The sequence below is a fragment of the Salmo salar genome, chromosome 01 (assembly GCF_965601325.2).
Source record: "Salmo salar chromosome 01, fSalSal1, whole genome shotgun sequence".
NCBI lineage: Eukaryota > Metazoa > Chordata > Actinopteri > Salmoniformes > Salmonidae > Salmo > Salmo salar.
This window is the reverse complement of record NC_138291.1, coordinates 21,323,413-21,338,815: the sequence shown is the minus strand read 5'-3', so window position 1 is coordinate 21,338,815 and position 15,403 is coordinate 21,323,413.

Here is a 15,403-nt window from a genome sequence, read left to right as displayed (position 1 = left end):
TTTTCCTCTGGGTCCATTGGCATTCTCGGAGACTGACAGTGCTAATGTGTTGTCTAAATATTTCCTGTCACAGTTTCAAGACTTCTGTAGGATGCTTTTTCCAGCTACCGGGCTGCGGGCCACTTCTGATCCAAGAGTACCAAGCCCAGTCTGAGTGACAGACTTATAGAGGATATTCACACTCTGGATATACTGACACCTCCCCATAAGTGTGTTAGGGAGCTGATAAAATCCCGGGTTGCCAAGCCAAGAGAGTGTTGGGTCATAGTGTATAGTGTAACTTTACTTCTTTCATCAAGGGGGGAAAAAATCATGTATTTTTGATACAGAAGATGCCTTTGAATCATTGAATGTATCAACTTTTAACATCACTTTATGAATGAAGACAGCCATTTGGCCTAAAAGAGCAAATAGTATCCAGTTCTAAGCAGGGTTTGGAACCGGTTCAGGGAACAGAACCAAAACCGGAAAATAACAAACATTTGAGGAATGGTAACAGAACTGGGAACGAAAGTGCTAACTAGATTTCCGGAAGAGAACCATTATTTTAAAAGCATGGGAACTGGTAAAAATGTAATTTACCTTCAGTCCCACAAAAACACCATTCAAAGCGCCTAAGGCTATGTAAAGCACTCTCTGTCACTCAGACCCAGTCTGGAATACCTACTGTACATGTTTCAAGAAAACCACCATAGTCCCTGTGCCCAAGAATGCCAAGGTAAGCTGTCTAAATGACTACCGCCCCATAGCACTTACATCTGTAGTCATGAAATGCTTTGAAAAGCTGGTCATGGGTGAGCCATGGGTGCATGCTCAGTCCCCTCCCTGTTCAACCACGACTGGCCGCACATGATTCCAACACCACCATTAAGTTTGCCAACGACACGACAATGGCCATCCAAGATCCCCGAAAACCACCCCTCAACCATCCAAGACCCCCGGAAAACTGCCCCCCGACCATGCAAGACCCCCCAAAAACCTCCCCTCAACCATCCAAGTGTCATTTTTTATTTTTGTTTATTTTTTACCGTCATTTTACCCCTCACTCAGCAACTACACTCAATTCCAGTACCGCATTCCAACGCCTTGGTTTCCCTCATCCCATCCCTCCTATCTCTGCTGGCCACCCCTTCAGATTTCTACGTGCGATATAGCTTTCAACTATACTGTCAGATTCAAATTGTATGTTAAACATATCTAATAGAATAGAATCCATCGATTGCAAGTTGAATATAATTACTTTTGTTAAGAGTATTAATATATTAGTGATTGACTGACCAGGTCTCTCCAGATCTCCCAACAATGCTGTTTGTAGGGTACATTTTAAATGAATTATGCTTTTTCAGTCATTCCTGAGACAAGAAGCCGGCTACCTGAGGGCTATACCAAAGCAACACGCTTGTTAGCTAGCTCTGGTCCTGGGCGTTGCGCTAGTCTCCGCGTTGAGCCAACTCTCGGACATTCAAAGTTCCTCCTTATTAGCCGCTCCTCTGTAGAAATTCAGTAATGAAGTAATGATAGGCCTACTACTAATATCCTAAACACATAATGCATGTTACATCATGATGCCCAGAGATTCAAGCCTCCTCCATGTCCAACCCTCTACCTCGCTCTCTCCCCACCTCGCAAATTTGTTGCATCTCGCACCCTAGACTTGTCTATCCATCAAGCATGTAAACAACCAGCTTCCCTAGTCCATAGACATCTGCTCTATCTGCACTGATTGGTGGCATAATTTAATGAGGTAAATGTAAAAAAATTCAATTTCACAGGTTAAAAATAGGAACGATATAAACCGGTACTTTTTTCTGGTTCGAACCAGTTCAGAAATGTATGCTAGTTGGAACAGTGGAACAGGAAAGAATTGTGGTTGTGTTCAGAACAAAATGATTGGAAAATTATTTTGGTTCCAACCCCTGGATCTAAGTATCCATCTATCATCTCAGATATGCTGTTTTTTGAGGACTTCCCCTCCAGACGTCCCATTTCCACTTTCATATTTATGCCATTTGGCCATTTATCCTAGCTGTTCTATTTTATTACTATTTATGAATTAATGACTAAGACATTAGTCCTGAGCTAAACAGAAGGATATGTAAGATTGTTATAGGGAGACCAATATGTGAGGCTGTGTTGCTATCTCATTCATACAGCCCCCACCTGGTGTTCAACCTTCCTAAGTTCTCCCATGTCACCCCGCTCTTCCCCACACTCCACTGGCTTCCAGTCGAAGCTCACATTCACTACAAGACCATGGTGCATACCTACAGAACAGTAAGGGGAACTGCCCCCTCCCTACCTTCAGGCTATGTTCAAACCCTACACCCCAACCCAAGCACACCATTCTGCCACTTCTGGTTTCTTGGCACTCCCACCCCTATGGGAGGGCAGCTCCCACTCAGCCCAGTCCAAGCTCTTCTCTGTCCTGGCACCACAATGGTGGAACCAGCAGTGCCCCATAATGACAAAGCAAAAAAAAACGTTTTTTAGAAATGTTATTAAAAATAAAAAACAGAAACCATATTTACGTAAATATTCAGACCCTTTGCTATGAGACCTGAAATTGAGCTCAGGTACATCCTGTTTCAATTGATCATCCTTGAGATGTTTCTACAACTTGATTGGAGTCCACCTGTTGTAAATTCAATTGATTGGACATGATTTGGAAAGGCACACACCTGTCTATATAAGGTCCCACAGTTGACAGTGCATGTCAGAGCAAAAACCAAATCATGAGGTCAAAGGAATTGTCCTTAGAGCTCCAAGGCAGCATTGTGTTGTGGCACAGATCTGCGGAAGGGTACCAACAAACGTCTGCAGCATTGAAAGTCCCCAAGAACACAGTGGCCTCCATCATTCTTAAATGGAAGAAGTTTGGAGCCACCAAGACTCTTCCTAGAGCTGGCCGCCCGGCCAAACTCAGCAATTGGGGGAGAAGGGCCTTAGTCAGGGAGGTGACCAAGAACCTAATGGTCACTCTGACAGCTCTAGAGTTCCTCTGTGGAGATTGGAGAACCTTCCAGGAGGACAACCATCTCTGCAGCACTCAACCAATCAGGCCTTTATGGTAGAGTGGCCAGACAGAAGCCACTCCTCAGTAAAAGGCACATGACACACTGCTTGGAGTTCACCTAAAGACCCACAGACCATAAAACAAGATTCCCTGGTCTGATGAAACCAAGATTGAACTATTTTGCATGAATGCGAAGCATCACGTCTAGAGTAAACTTGGCACCATCCCTACGGTGAAGCATGGTGGTGGCAGCATCATGCTGTGGGGATGTTTTTCAGCGGCAGGGACTGAGGCTAGTCAGGATCAAGGGAAAGAACCGAGCAAAGTACAGAGATCCTTGATGAAAACCTGCTCCAGAGTGCTCAGGACCTCAGACTGGGGCGAAGGTTAACCTTCCAACAAGATAATGACCCTAAGCACACAGCCAAGACAACGCAGGAGTGGCTTCGGGACAACTCTCTGAATGTCCTTGAGTGGCCCAGCCAGAGCTTGGACTTGAACCCAATCGAACATCCCCAGAAAGACCTGAAAATGGCTGTGCAGCGACGCTCCCCAACCAACCTGACAGAGCTCGAGAGGATCTGCAGAGAGGAATGGGGGAAACTCCCCAAAAACAGGTGTGCCAAGCTTGTAGCGTCATACCCAAGAAGACTTGAGGCTGTCATCACTGCCAAAGTTGCTTCAACAAAGTACTGAGTGAAGGGTCTGAATACTTATGTACATTTTATATTTCCGCAAAGAAAATGTAAAAAAACTGTTTTTGCTTTGTTATTATGGGGTATTGTGTGTAGATTGATGAGGGAGAAAAAAACAATTATCTATTTTAGAATAAGGCTGTAACGTACAATGTGGATTAAGTCAAGGGGTCTGAATACTTTCTGAATGCACTTTATGTGGCTTTTCCACCTAGCTATCTTAAGATGAATGCACTAACTGTAAATTGCTCTGGATAAGAGCATCTGCTAAATGACTCAAATGTTAATGTAATATAGAACGATAATGTGTTTCTCATTTCACTGATGGTAAAATGAGAGCTTGTTTTTGAATGGAACTCGGGCACGCGCGGGTGAGCACATATAAACACGAAAACCAAGACACTGATCACAAAAACATGACAAAATAGCCATCAATATCTGCTATTGAGAGAATTGCTCACTTTCGTCAATATGACATGAACAAACATTGGTACCTCTGTATGTTATGATTGGTCCATGTCTCAGTATGTGGCATGAGATAAATCATTGGTGTGTAAACATGTGATCGCCACATTGTTCCACTACTCTGCACTGCCCCCCAACCCCAGACAGGCAGCAGCTGCATGGGGCATCTGTGGATGGATTACGGCCTAGTAGAGTCCGTCCATTCTTCTCTAGAGCCTTCTAACACACAGCAGTCAGAGGAACGTAATGCACACCTTCAATGTGGTCTAAATCCATGCACAGTAAATCTCTTGGTGAAAGACCTAAATAAAACCTAGATGAGCTTTGGTGTTGTTGAGACAGTGGTAGTGTCCGAATACCCATACTAGCGTACTACATACTTAAACTGTATACTAATTTTGGTGTTTGATCTAGTAGAATTCACTCGTCTTTTCTTTTCTGACAACAGCTAATAATCAGATAAATTGACGTGCTGTACCGAAAATGAACGACTGGCAGGAATCAATGCAATCGCACATTAGATGACGCATTGAGTACTATTTTCAAAATTTCACATACTATAAAGAACGCTTGTATGGGTATTTGGACACGGCCAGTGTTTTCTGAGCTGGAACCAGGATGTCACCCAGGTCAGAGGTGTCCATGAAATGATCCCAGTCCAACCCAGGTCAGGTAGTGGTCAGTAACCATGTCACCTGAACAATCAGATGTGCTGATTGAGATGTGTGGTTTCTCACTTATTTTCATTTCATATCCCTCCTCCTCTCCTGGAACGCTGTATGGACTGCTGGAACTCTAAACCATGCTACATAAAACTGCTGAACGTGAGCCTCTGCTAATTTAAATGGTTGCTGCTACTGCTTGCATATTGAGACACTTCACCCAGGACTATTTCTAGATGCTATAAAAAATCACTTAAACATAAACCATTGCCCAGCCATAATATCGTCTTATTTGATGTTTTCTTGTCACACACACCGGATAGGTGTAGTGACATGTTGTTTTACAGATTCAGCAATGGAGGCACGGTGCCCCTGGCTTTCTGGCTTAACGCTCTAACCGCGAAGCTACCTGCTATCAATCCAATTCACCTGTCCATGTTATATGAGGACCATGACCACCCTTTATCTCCTATAACATCCTGATAGGGATTTACTCCAGGGTCTGAGGGGTGAAAGCCAACCATTCTCCAGTCAACCCCCTTTCTGTCCACATTCTGATAGTGATTTACTCCAGGGTCTGAGGAGTGAAGGCCAACCATGCTCCAGTCATCCCCTGTTCTCTCCACATCCTGATAGTGATTTGTATCTCCAGAGGGTCTCTGACAGGATTAGAGCCCTGCTGTGCTCACTGCTCACTCCGTCCACTTCTCTGACGTGGCCTGGGCTGGTCTGCATGTTTAACTCTTCACTGACAGAGCGTTGGAAATGTTTTTTTTCTCCAGGGGGAAAAGCCATCTTTTCCCTCTGATCCCCTTCAAGGGAATACTACATACCACAAAGCTGGAGGCTTCTACTAAAGTATGTGTTCTATGGAATTTCCTTTTGATGGCTCACTTCAAACATCTGAGTTCCACATGAGACAAATCATCTGCTGGATCCTTCAACACTGGGATCCACGTCACATCCATCTCCACACACCTACGTTTAAGATGCATGTAAATGAATGCCCTGTACAATATATCTCTATTATATGTTACGAACATTTCACGTTTGGAATTTCTGTATGCCATGCGAAAATGACACCTTAGATCCATTTCGATGTTAGCCCATCTCATGACACCTGACACTGGTTGTGAGACATTAGGGCCTCATCTGAGCCATACATGCCACGGAACATAGATTTATTATGGTTTTCATTATTTTGGGGGGGATACTCTGTGGTTATAATGCATGATGAGAATAATGGATGGATTCCTTTAAATCCAAGTTTTGCAATAAAAGTATTAAATAGAGAATGATGAATTTCTTGAAAAGACAAACGATACTCAACTAGACATGAAAGTCATGTTCATTTCCGTGTCTGTAGTTTCATTGATATAGTTATTAGTCATGCTTAATCAAGTCTTATATGAATTGGATGTAGTGGCAGGATTTGACAGCAATCATAACTGAAGAAAGCCAGACGAGGCCAAAATGAATTTGGAAATAGAGGCCAAATGTGGAAATGTGATAGTACTGACCTAAATAGATTTTACTGCCTGAGTCTTCCATGCCCCAGACATATGGACAAGACATCAAGTGGTGCTTGCAAGACTCTGTCTCTTTACTGGGTCTGACATGACAAATACTTTAGTGCAATGCAGTTTGGGCCATGACCTGCGATCAGAATGACACTGCTTCTGGTGAGGACACAGTGCCAGGTATGACATCACCCACAGGGCCAGCTCTCCACTTAGCCAGGCCACAGCTCAACCTTTCCCCCAGGTAACCTCCTCCCAGCAGACAGTGCTTTCTCCTGGTTCAACCTTTCTGCATTCTTCTCTCTGTGGATCTCAGGAAGCCGACCAGCACCCTCCCTTTGATGTCTCCTGCAGGATCATACCACTGCTCTGCGGGTCGTCTTTGAAGACTTTCTGGGACAGAGGGGGAAAGAGGGAGAGAGAGAGAGAAAGAAGATGGATAGAGCAGCTAACATGGACCCTGTTATTCTGCAGCAGAGTGGGGGCCATTATCCTGTCTAGACTAGACCGTTTTTAATGTATGACAGCGGGACCGGACCTCAGAGCCCGGAGGGGGGGTGTTCCTCCGTACATCCATCTGCATCCCATCCCATCCCCCACCCCCCTGGCCCAAGCATCTCTCCAGCAGATGCCATGGAGCTGTGGCCAGGAGTGCCAAGAGCTACGCTTAAGTCATGGAAATTATGGAAGACACAGCTTGTAATTGGTTAAATGGTCAGCCTCACTCCTCCTTTCTCTTCACGGGCCCGAGGTTCACGCCAGAAGGCTCTGTTTGGGGACTGTAGAGAATGGGCCATGTCTTGCTATGATTTCAGGCTGCCTGACTCAGGTCCTCTCCTGTCCCTAACCACAGGATTGATGTGCACTGCTGTTGGTCATGGAGGATTTGTCCTGAGGGGAGGTGTTTTGTGTCTTGTTTCCAGTGGGTAAGACAGACTGGACACCCTCCTTCTCGAGACGTCAAGTACTAAAAGTTAAACATGGTTTGTGGTGAACACGATCAAGAACACTCCTCAGCAGCAGAGAATGGAAAAATAGATGGTAACTTGATATGTTTATTAAGGGAAGTGAGATACCTAGTCAGTTGCACAACTGAATGCATTCATCCAAATGTGTCTAATGCATTAAACCCTACCTCTTTGAATCAGAGAGGTGCGGGGGGCTGCTTTAATCGACATTATCAGCGCCCCGGGGAGCAGTTTTTCCACCTTTGCCGGCTCAGGGATTCGAACCAGCGACCTTTCGTTTACTGGCCCAATTCTCTTAACCGCTAGGCTACCTATGTCTGCATGGTTAGCCATTACTGATAAACCACTGAAAAAGTGACAAATATATATCAGTGTTTGTTAAAAGGTAAGCCAGCTCCTTTGGGGTTTTAGCAGCACTAACAATTTCTTTACCCATCTGAGTTTCACAGTATGTTTACATATACAGTTCACATGAGATATTTTCCCATTTATTCAATTTACAGTAAGAGCGTTGAAACAGGCCCAAGTAAGACATATATGCATTGTACTTTAGCAAGTTTACCCACTTTCACAGTGGGGCATTTTTCTTTTTATGTCACAAAACTACACAACACGACCAAAAGTATGTGGACACCTGCTTGTCGAACATCCCATTCCAAAATCACGGGCATTAATATGGAGTTTGCTCCCCTTTACTGCTATAACAGCCTCCACTCTATTGGGAAGGCTTTCCACTAGATGTTGAAACAATGCTACGGGGACTTGCTTCCATTCAGCCACATGCGCATTATTAAGGTTGGGTACTGATTTTGGGCGATTAGGCCTGGCTCGCAAACACCTTGAGTTCCAATTCAATGTGTTTGATGGAGTTGAGGTCGGGGCTCTGTGCAGGCCAGTCAAGTTCTTCCACACCGATCTCGATAAACCATTTCTGTATGGACCTTGCTTTGTGCACTGGGGAATTGTCATGCTGAAACAGGAAAGCGCCTTCCCCAAACTGTTGCCACAAAGTTGGAAGCACAGAATCGTCTAGAATGTCATTGTATGTTGTAGCGTTAAGATTTCCCTTCGCTGGAACTAAGGGACCTAGCCCGAACCATGAAAAACAGCCCCAGACCATTATTCATCCTCCACTAAACGTTGGCACTATGCAGTTTGGCACTATGCATTGGGGCAGGCAGCATTCTCCTAGCATCCGCAAAACCCAGATTTGTACGTCGGACTGCCAGATGGTGAAGCCAGAATCGTGGTTCATCCCTCCAGGGAACGAGTTTTCACTGCTCTAGAGCTTTACACCACTCCAGCCGACACTTGGCATTGCCCATGGTGATCTTAGGCTGCTCGGCCATGGAAACCCATTTCATGAAGCTACCAATTTTATACACCTGTCAGCAACCGGTGTGCCGGAAATAGCCGGATCCACAAATTTCAAGGGGTGTCCACATACTTTTGTATATATAGTGTATGTGTTAAAACCTGTTAGGGCTAAGGGGCAGTATTTGCACGGCCGGATAAAAAAACATACCCGATTTAATCTGGTTACTACTCCTGCCCAGTAACTAGAACATGCATATAATTGTTTGATTTGGATAGAAAACACCCTAAAGTTTCTAAAACTGTTTGAATGGTGTCTGTGAGTATAACAGAACTCATATGGCAGTCAAAACCCTGAGACAAATCCTGACAGGAAACTGAAATCTGATGTGTGGATATCACTTCAAACATTTGCCATTGAAACACACAGGGGCTTGTGATTCATTTAGCACTTCCTATGGCTTCCACTAGATGTCCCCAGTCTTTACAAAGTGGTTTGAGCCTCCTACTATCAAAATTGACTGAAGGAGAGGATGTTTACCTTGGTCACAGGGGATGGGCCATTACCATTGTGACATCGGCGCCCATGGGTACTCTCCCTTTTCGAAACGTTTTGAAAGACAATGCAACCGTCCCAATGGAATATTATTGAAGCCCTGGTTGAAAAAGCCCCTAAAGATTTATGTTATACAACGTTTGACATGTTTGAACGAACTTAAATATATTTTTTTTGCTCATTCCTGACGACAAGTCAGACGCACACGGAACATTTTCACTAGCCTTCGGAGCGCGCTAACACTATTGGGACATAAATTATTAACTTTTTTGAACAAAACTACATTTGTTATGGACCTGGGATTCCTAGAAGTGCCTTCTGATAAAGATAATCAAAGGTAAGGGATTATTTACAATAGTATTTTTGATGGTTGTTCGTTCCAAGATGGCTCCAACATTTATAGCCTAGACTTTTTTTCTGGGCATACCACGTCGTTTATTGCAAAGTGTGATTTCCCAGTAAAGTTATTTTTAAATCTGGCAAAGAGATGGCATTCAAGACATGTTAATCTATAAGTCTTTGAATGACAATATTACATTTTAACAATGTTTTCGAATAGTAATTTTGTAAATTGTAGCGCTGATAATCGGAAGCATTTGAGGGAAAAGATTTTCTGAACGTCATGCGCCGATGTAAAATGCTGTTTTTATATATAAATATTAACTTTATCGAACAAAAAATGCATGTGTTGTGTAACATGATGTCCTAGGAGTGTCATCTGATGAAGGTTGTCAAAGGTTAATGCTGCATTTAGCTGTGTTTTGGGTATTTGTGATGCATGCTAGTTGCTTTGAAAATGGCTGTGTGATTATTTCTGGCTGGGTACTCTGCTGACATAATCTAATGTTTTGTTTTTGCTGTAAAGCCTTTTTGAAATCGGACAACGTGGTTCGATTCAGTAGAGGTGTATCTATAAAACGGTGTAAAATAGTCATATGTTTGAGAAATTGAAGTTATAGCATTTATGAGGTTTTGCATTTAGCGCGACGCGATTCCACTGGCTGTTGATTAGGGTGGGACGCAAGCGTCCCACTGGCCCAGACAGGCTAAAGTATGGCAGTTGGCTATTCACTGCTCTCAGGGGCTTCTCTTACAGTAATCTTCTGCTCAGCTCGTGCTTGGCCTGCAGAACACCTAGGTGAGAGAGAATAGCATGTCTCTGGCCAAGTCATTATGCCAGTTAAGCATTGAAACACTGTGAAACCAAACAGACCCTGGAGGACCAGGGGGGTCACCCCCACATACACAACAATGGAGTAGCAGAATAGAAAAGGGAAACCATAAACTTTATATACTTATGAAACTATAGTGCCATGGGATGGCTGCTTTTCAGGAGGACCAGTTAGACACAATGGGCTATTTTCAATGCTTAGAGAACTATGGTTGTAGTTTTGGTGGTATACGGCCTGGTCTCATAGACTAGACGTAACATAGTAAATGTAAATCCGGGACACTGAAAATAGTATGATATGTTACGTTTGGTATGGTTACATAAGACAGAAGGTTCCTGAAGACTAAAACCAAAATAGTGTGGTTGGTCGGTGTGGATGAGTACGCGTATAAGGTGAACGTCTAGCAACACAAAAGTTGCGTGTTCGAATTTAAAGCCAGCAGTCCCAGTAGCTCTCTGCTCCAGAGAGGATTAGAAGTCCTTGGCTGTCTGATGGCATAGCCAGACACATAATCACTCATTCTCACTTGTCATAAACTTGTCACACAGCTGGTCGCCAAACACACATACTTCATGTTGTCCTAAAGCGTATCGCTGCAATACCCGTCAGTCTGTAAAGATCCGAATTAGGACACGTGTCGATATTGTATCATTCCTGCTGTTACGATCTAAACAACAGACTGCAACACAAGCCTGTAGAAAACGCAGGAGAACGAACTGCCAAAGAAGTTACGACTTAATTTGAATGCATTACTTAGAAAGCCATTCGTATTTTTGTCTGTGATTTTGTGAAAAATAAGTGGTACACAAAACCACACATTTAAACCTTTATATATTTATGTCACATGTTGTAAAATTGCCATTTTTTATTACAACATTAGTGGTGTGTAGTGTGTCACGCTGCAATTCCACATTTCTTAAGTTCCAATGTCAGAAGGCTGTCAAAGCATTTAGGTCATTTTTAGCAAGCATACAAAAATAATCATGGCAAAGGTATGAGGAATAAAATCATCACCTGAAAACTCTGTGGTTGTGATAGACCAATGGCATGGCCCATTTAAGCAACACTCAGACCATTGGCAGACAGACAATAGCTCTAAGCACATCTGTGAAAATGAAGTGTTTTTTTCACCTTCTGCCCAGGTACCAACATCCCGGCAACAGGCGTCATAATTAGTCACAACTACTAATGGTTGTTGACAAATGAGCCATTACTGTCATGTCACGTCACATTCACATGGTTAGCAGATGGTATTGCGAGTGTAGCGAAATGCTTGTGCTTCTAGATCCGACAGTTCAGCAGTATCTAACAGGTAATATCTAACAATTCCACAACAACCTAATATCTAACAAATCCCACAACAAAACCTAATACACACAATCTAGTAAAGGAATGGGATAAGAATATGTAAGTATAAAATATATGGATGAGCAGTGACAGTGCGTCTAAGATGCAATAGATAGTAAAGAATAGATAGTGAAGGATACAGTATACATTATATATATATGAGATGAGTAATGTAAGATATGTAAACATTCTTAAAGTGGCATTATTAAAGTGACAAGTGTTCCATTTATTAAAGTGGCCAATGATACCAAGTCTGTAGATAGGCAGCTGCCTCTCTGTGCTAGTGGTGGCTGTTTAACAATCTGATGGCCTTGAGATAGAAGCTGTTTTTCCATCTCTCTGTCCCAGCTTGGATGCACCTGTACTGACCTCACCTTCTAGATGGAAGCAGGGTGAACAGGCAGTGGCTTGGGTGGTTATTGTCCTTGATGATCTTTTTTGCCTTCTTGTGACATCGGGTGTTGTAGGTGTCCTGGAGGGCAGGTAGTTTGCCCCCGGTGATGCTTTGTGCAGACTGCACCACGGTTGTGGGCGGTGCAGTTTCCGTACCAGGCGGTGATACAGCCCGACAGGATGCTCTCAATTGTGCACCTGTAAAAGTTAGTGAGGCTTTTCTGTGACAAGCCCAAAAAATGTCTGCCTCGCTGTTGCGCCTTTTTCACAACACTGTCTGTGTGCGTGGACCATTTCAGTTTGTCGGTGATATGAACACAGAGGAACTTAACTTTCCACCTTATCCACTGCTGTCCCGTCGATGTGGATAGGGGGGTGTTCCCTTTGCTGTTTCTTGAAGTCTACGATCATCTCTTTTGTTTTGCTGATATTGAGTGAGAGGTTATTTTTCCACACTCCTGAGGGCCCTCACCACCTCCCTGTAGGCTGTCTCATCGTTGTTGGTAATCAAGCCTACCACTGTTGTGTCGTCTGCAAACTTGATTGAGTTGAAGGCGTGCATGGCCACGCAGTCGTGGGTGAACACAGGGAGTACAGGAGGGGGCTGAGAATGCACCCTTGTGGGGCCCCTGTGTTGAGGATCAGCGGAGTGGAGATGTTGTTTCCTACCTTCACCACCTGGGGGCGGCCCGTCAGAAAGTCCAGGACGCAGTTGCACAGGGCAGGGTCGAGACCCAAGATCTCAAGCTTAGTGATGAGTTTGGAGGGTACTATGGTGTTGAATGCTGACCTGTAGTCAATGAACAGCATTCTTACATAGGTATTCCTCTTATCCAGATGGGATAGGGCAGTGTGATGGCGATTGCATCGTCTGTGGACCTATTGGGGCGGTAAGCAAATTGAAGTGGGTGTAGGGTGACAGGTAGGGTGGAGGTGATATGATCCTTGACTAGTCACTCAAAGCACTTCATGATGACAGAAGTGGGCGATAGTCATTTAGTTCAGTTAGCTTTCTTGGAAACAGGAACAATGGTGGCCATCTTCAAGCATGTGGGGACAGCAGACTGGGATAGGGATTGATTGAATATGTCCGTAAACACACCAGTCAGCTGGTCTGCGCATATGCTCTGAGGAGGCGGCTAGTGATTCTGTCTGGGCCGGCAGCCTTGCGAGGGTTAACACGTTTAAGTCAGCCACCAAGAAGGAGAGACCACAGTCTTTGGTAGCGGGCACGTCGGTGGCACTATATTGTCCTCAAATTTGTCTGGAAGCAAGACGTCGATGTCCGTTTTCTTTTTGTAATCCTTGATTGTCTATAGACCCTGCCACATAAATCTTGTGTTTGAGCCATTGAATTGTGACTCCAATTTCTCTATACTGACACTTTGGTTGTTTGATTGCCTTATGGAGTGAATAACTACACTGTTTGTATTCGCTCATATTTCCAGTTGCCTTGCCATGATTAAATGCGGTAGTACATGCTTTCAGCTTTGCGCGAATGCTGCCATCAATCCATGGTTTCTGGTTAGGGAAGGTTTTAATAGTTACAGTGGGTACAACACCTCCTACACACTTCCTTATAAACTCGCTCACTGAGTCAGCGTATACGTCAATGTTATTATCTGAGTCTACCCAGAACATATCCCAGTCCATGTGATCGAATCAATCTTGTTGTGGAATGTGTCATGACTGTGTGTTAATATGTTGTCATACTTCACTGTGTGAAATGGGCTTCAGGGTCGATGTTACATCTTGTGTGTTGCTAAGAGTTGATAAAAATCTTTCAAATCAAATCAAATCTTATTTTTATATAGCCCTTCGTACATCAGCTGATATTCTCAAAGTGCTGTACAGAAACCCAGCCTAAAACCCCAAACAGCAAGCAAAGCATGTGAAAGAAGCACGGTGGCTAGGAAAAACTCCCTAGGAAAAACTCCCTAGAAAGGCCAAAAACCTAGGAAGAAACCTAGAGAGGAACCAGGCTATGAGGGGTGGCCAGTCCTCTTCTGGCTGTGCAGGGTGGATATTATAACAGAACATGGTCAAGATGTTAAAATGTTCATAAATGACCAGCATGGTCAAATAATAATAATCATAGTAGTTGTCGAGGGTGCAACAAGCACGTCCGGTGAACAGGTCAGGGTTCCATAGCCGCAGGCAGAACAGTTGAAACTGGAGCAGCAGCACGGCCAGGTGGACTGGGGACAGCAAGGAGTCATCATACCAGGTAGTCCTGAGGCATGGTCCTAGGGCTCAAGTCCTCCGAGAAAAAGACAGAAAGAGAGAATTAGAGAGAGCATATTTAAATACACACAGGACACCGGATAAGACAAGAGAAATACTCCAGATGTAACAGACTGACCCTAGCCCCCCGACACATAAACTACTGCAGCATAAATACTGGAGGCTGAGACAGGAGGGATCAGAAGACACTGTGGCCCCATCCGATGATACCCCTGGACAGGGCCAAACAGGCAGGATATAACCCCACCCACTTTGCCAAAGCACAGCCCCCACACCACTAGAGGGATGTCTCCAACCACCAACTTACCGTCCTAAGACAAGGCCGAGTATAGCCCACAACGATCTCCGCCATGGCAGAGATCGTTGTGTGTCGTCCGCATAGCAGTGAAATTTAACATTATGTTTTCGAATGACATCCCCAAGAGGTAAAATATATAGTGAAAACAATAGTGGTCCTAAAACGGAACCTTGAGGAACACCGAAATTTACAATTGATTTGTCAGAGGACAAACCATTCACAGAGACAAACTGATATCTTTCCGACAAAACTTGTCCATGTAGACCAATTTGGGTTTCCAATCTCTCCAAAAGAATGTGGTGATCGATGGTATCAAAAGCGGCACTAAGATCTAGGAGCACGAGGACAGATGCAGAGCCTCGGTCTGACGTCATTAAAAGGTCATTTACCACCTTCACAAGTGCAGTCTCAGTGCTATGATGGGGTCTAAAACCAGACTGAAGAGTTTCATATACATTGTTTGTCTTCAGGAAGGCAGTGAGTTGCTGTGCAACAGCTTTTTCTAAAATTTGAGAGGAATGGAAGATTCGATATAGGCCGATAGTTTTTTATAATTTCTGGATCAAGATTCGGCTTTTTCAAGAGAGGCTTTATTACTGCCACTTTTAGTGAGCTTGGTACACATCCGGTGGATAGAGAGCCGTTTATTATGTTCAACATAGGAGGGCCAAGCACAGGAAGCAGCTCTTTCAGTAGTTTAGTTGGAATAGGGTCTAGTATGCAGCTTGAGGGTTTGGAGGCCATGATTATTTTCAT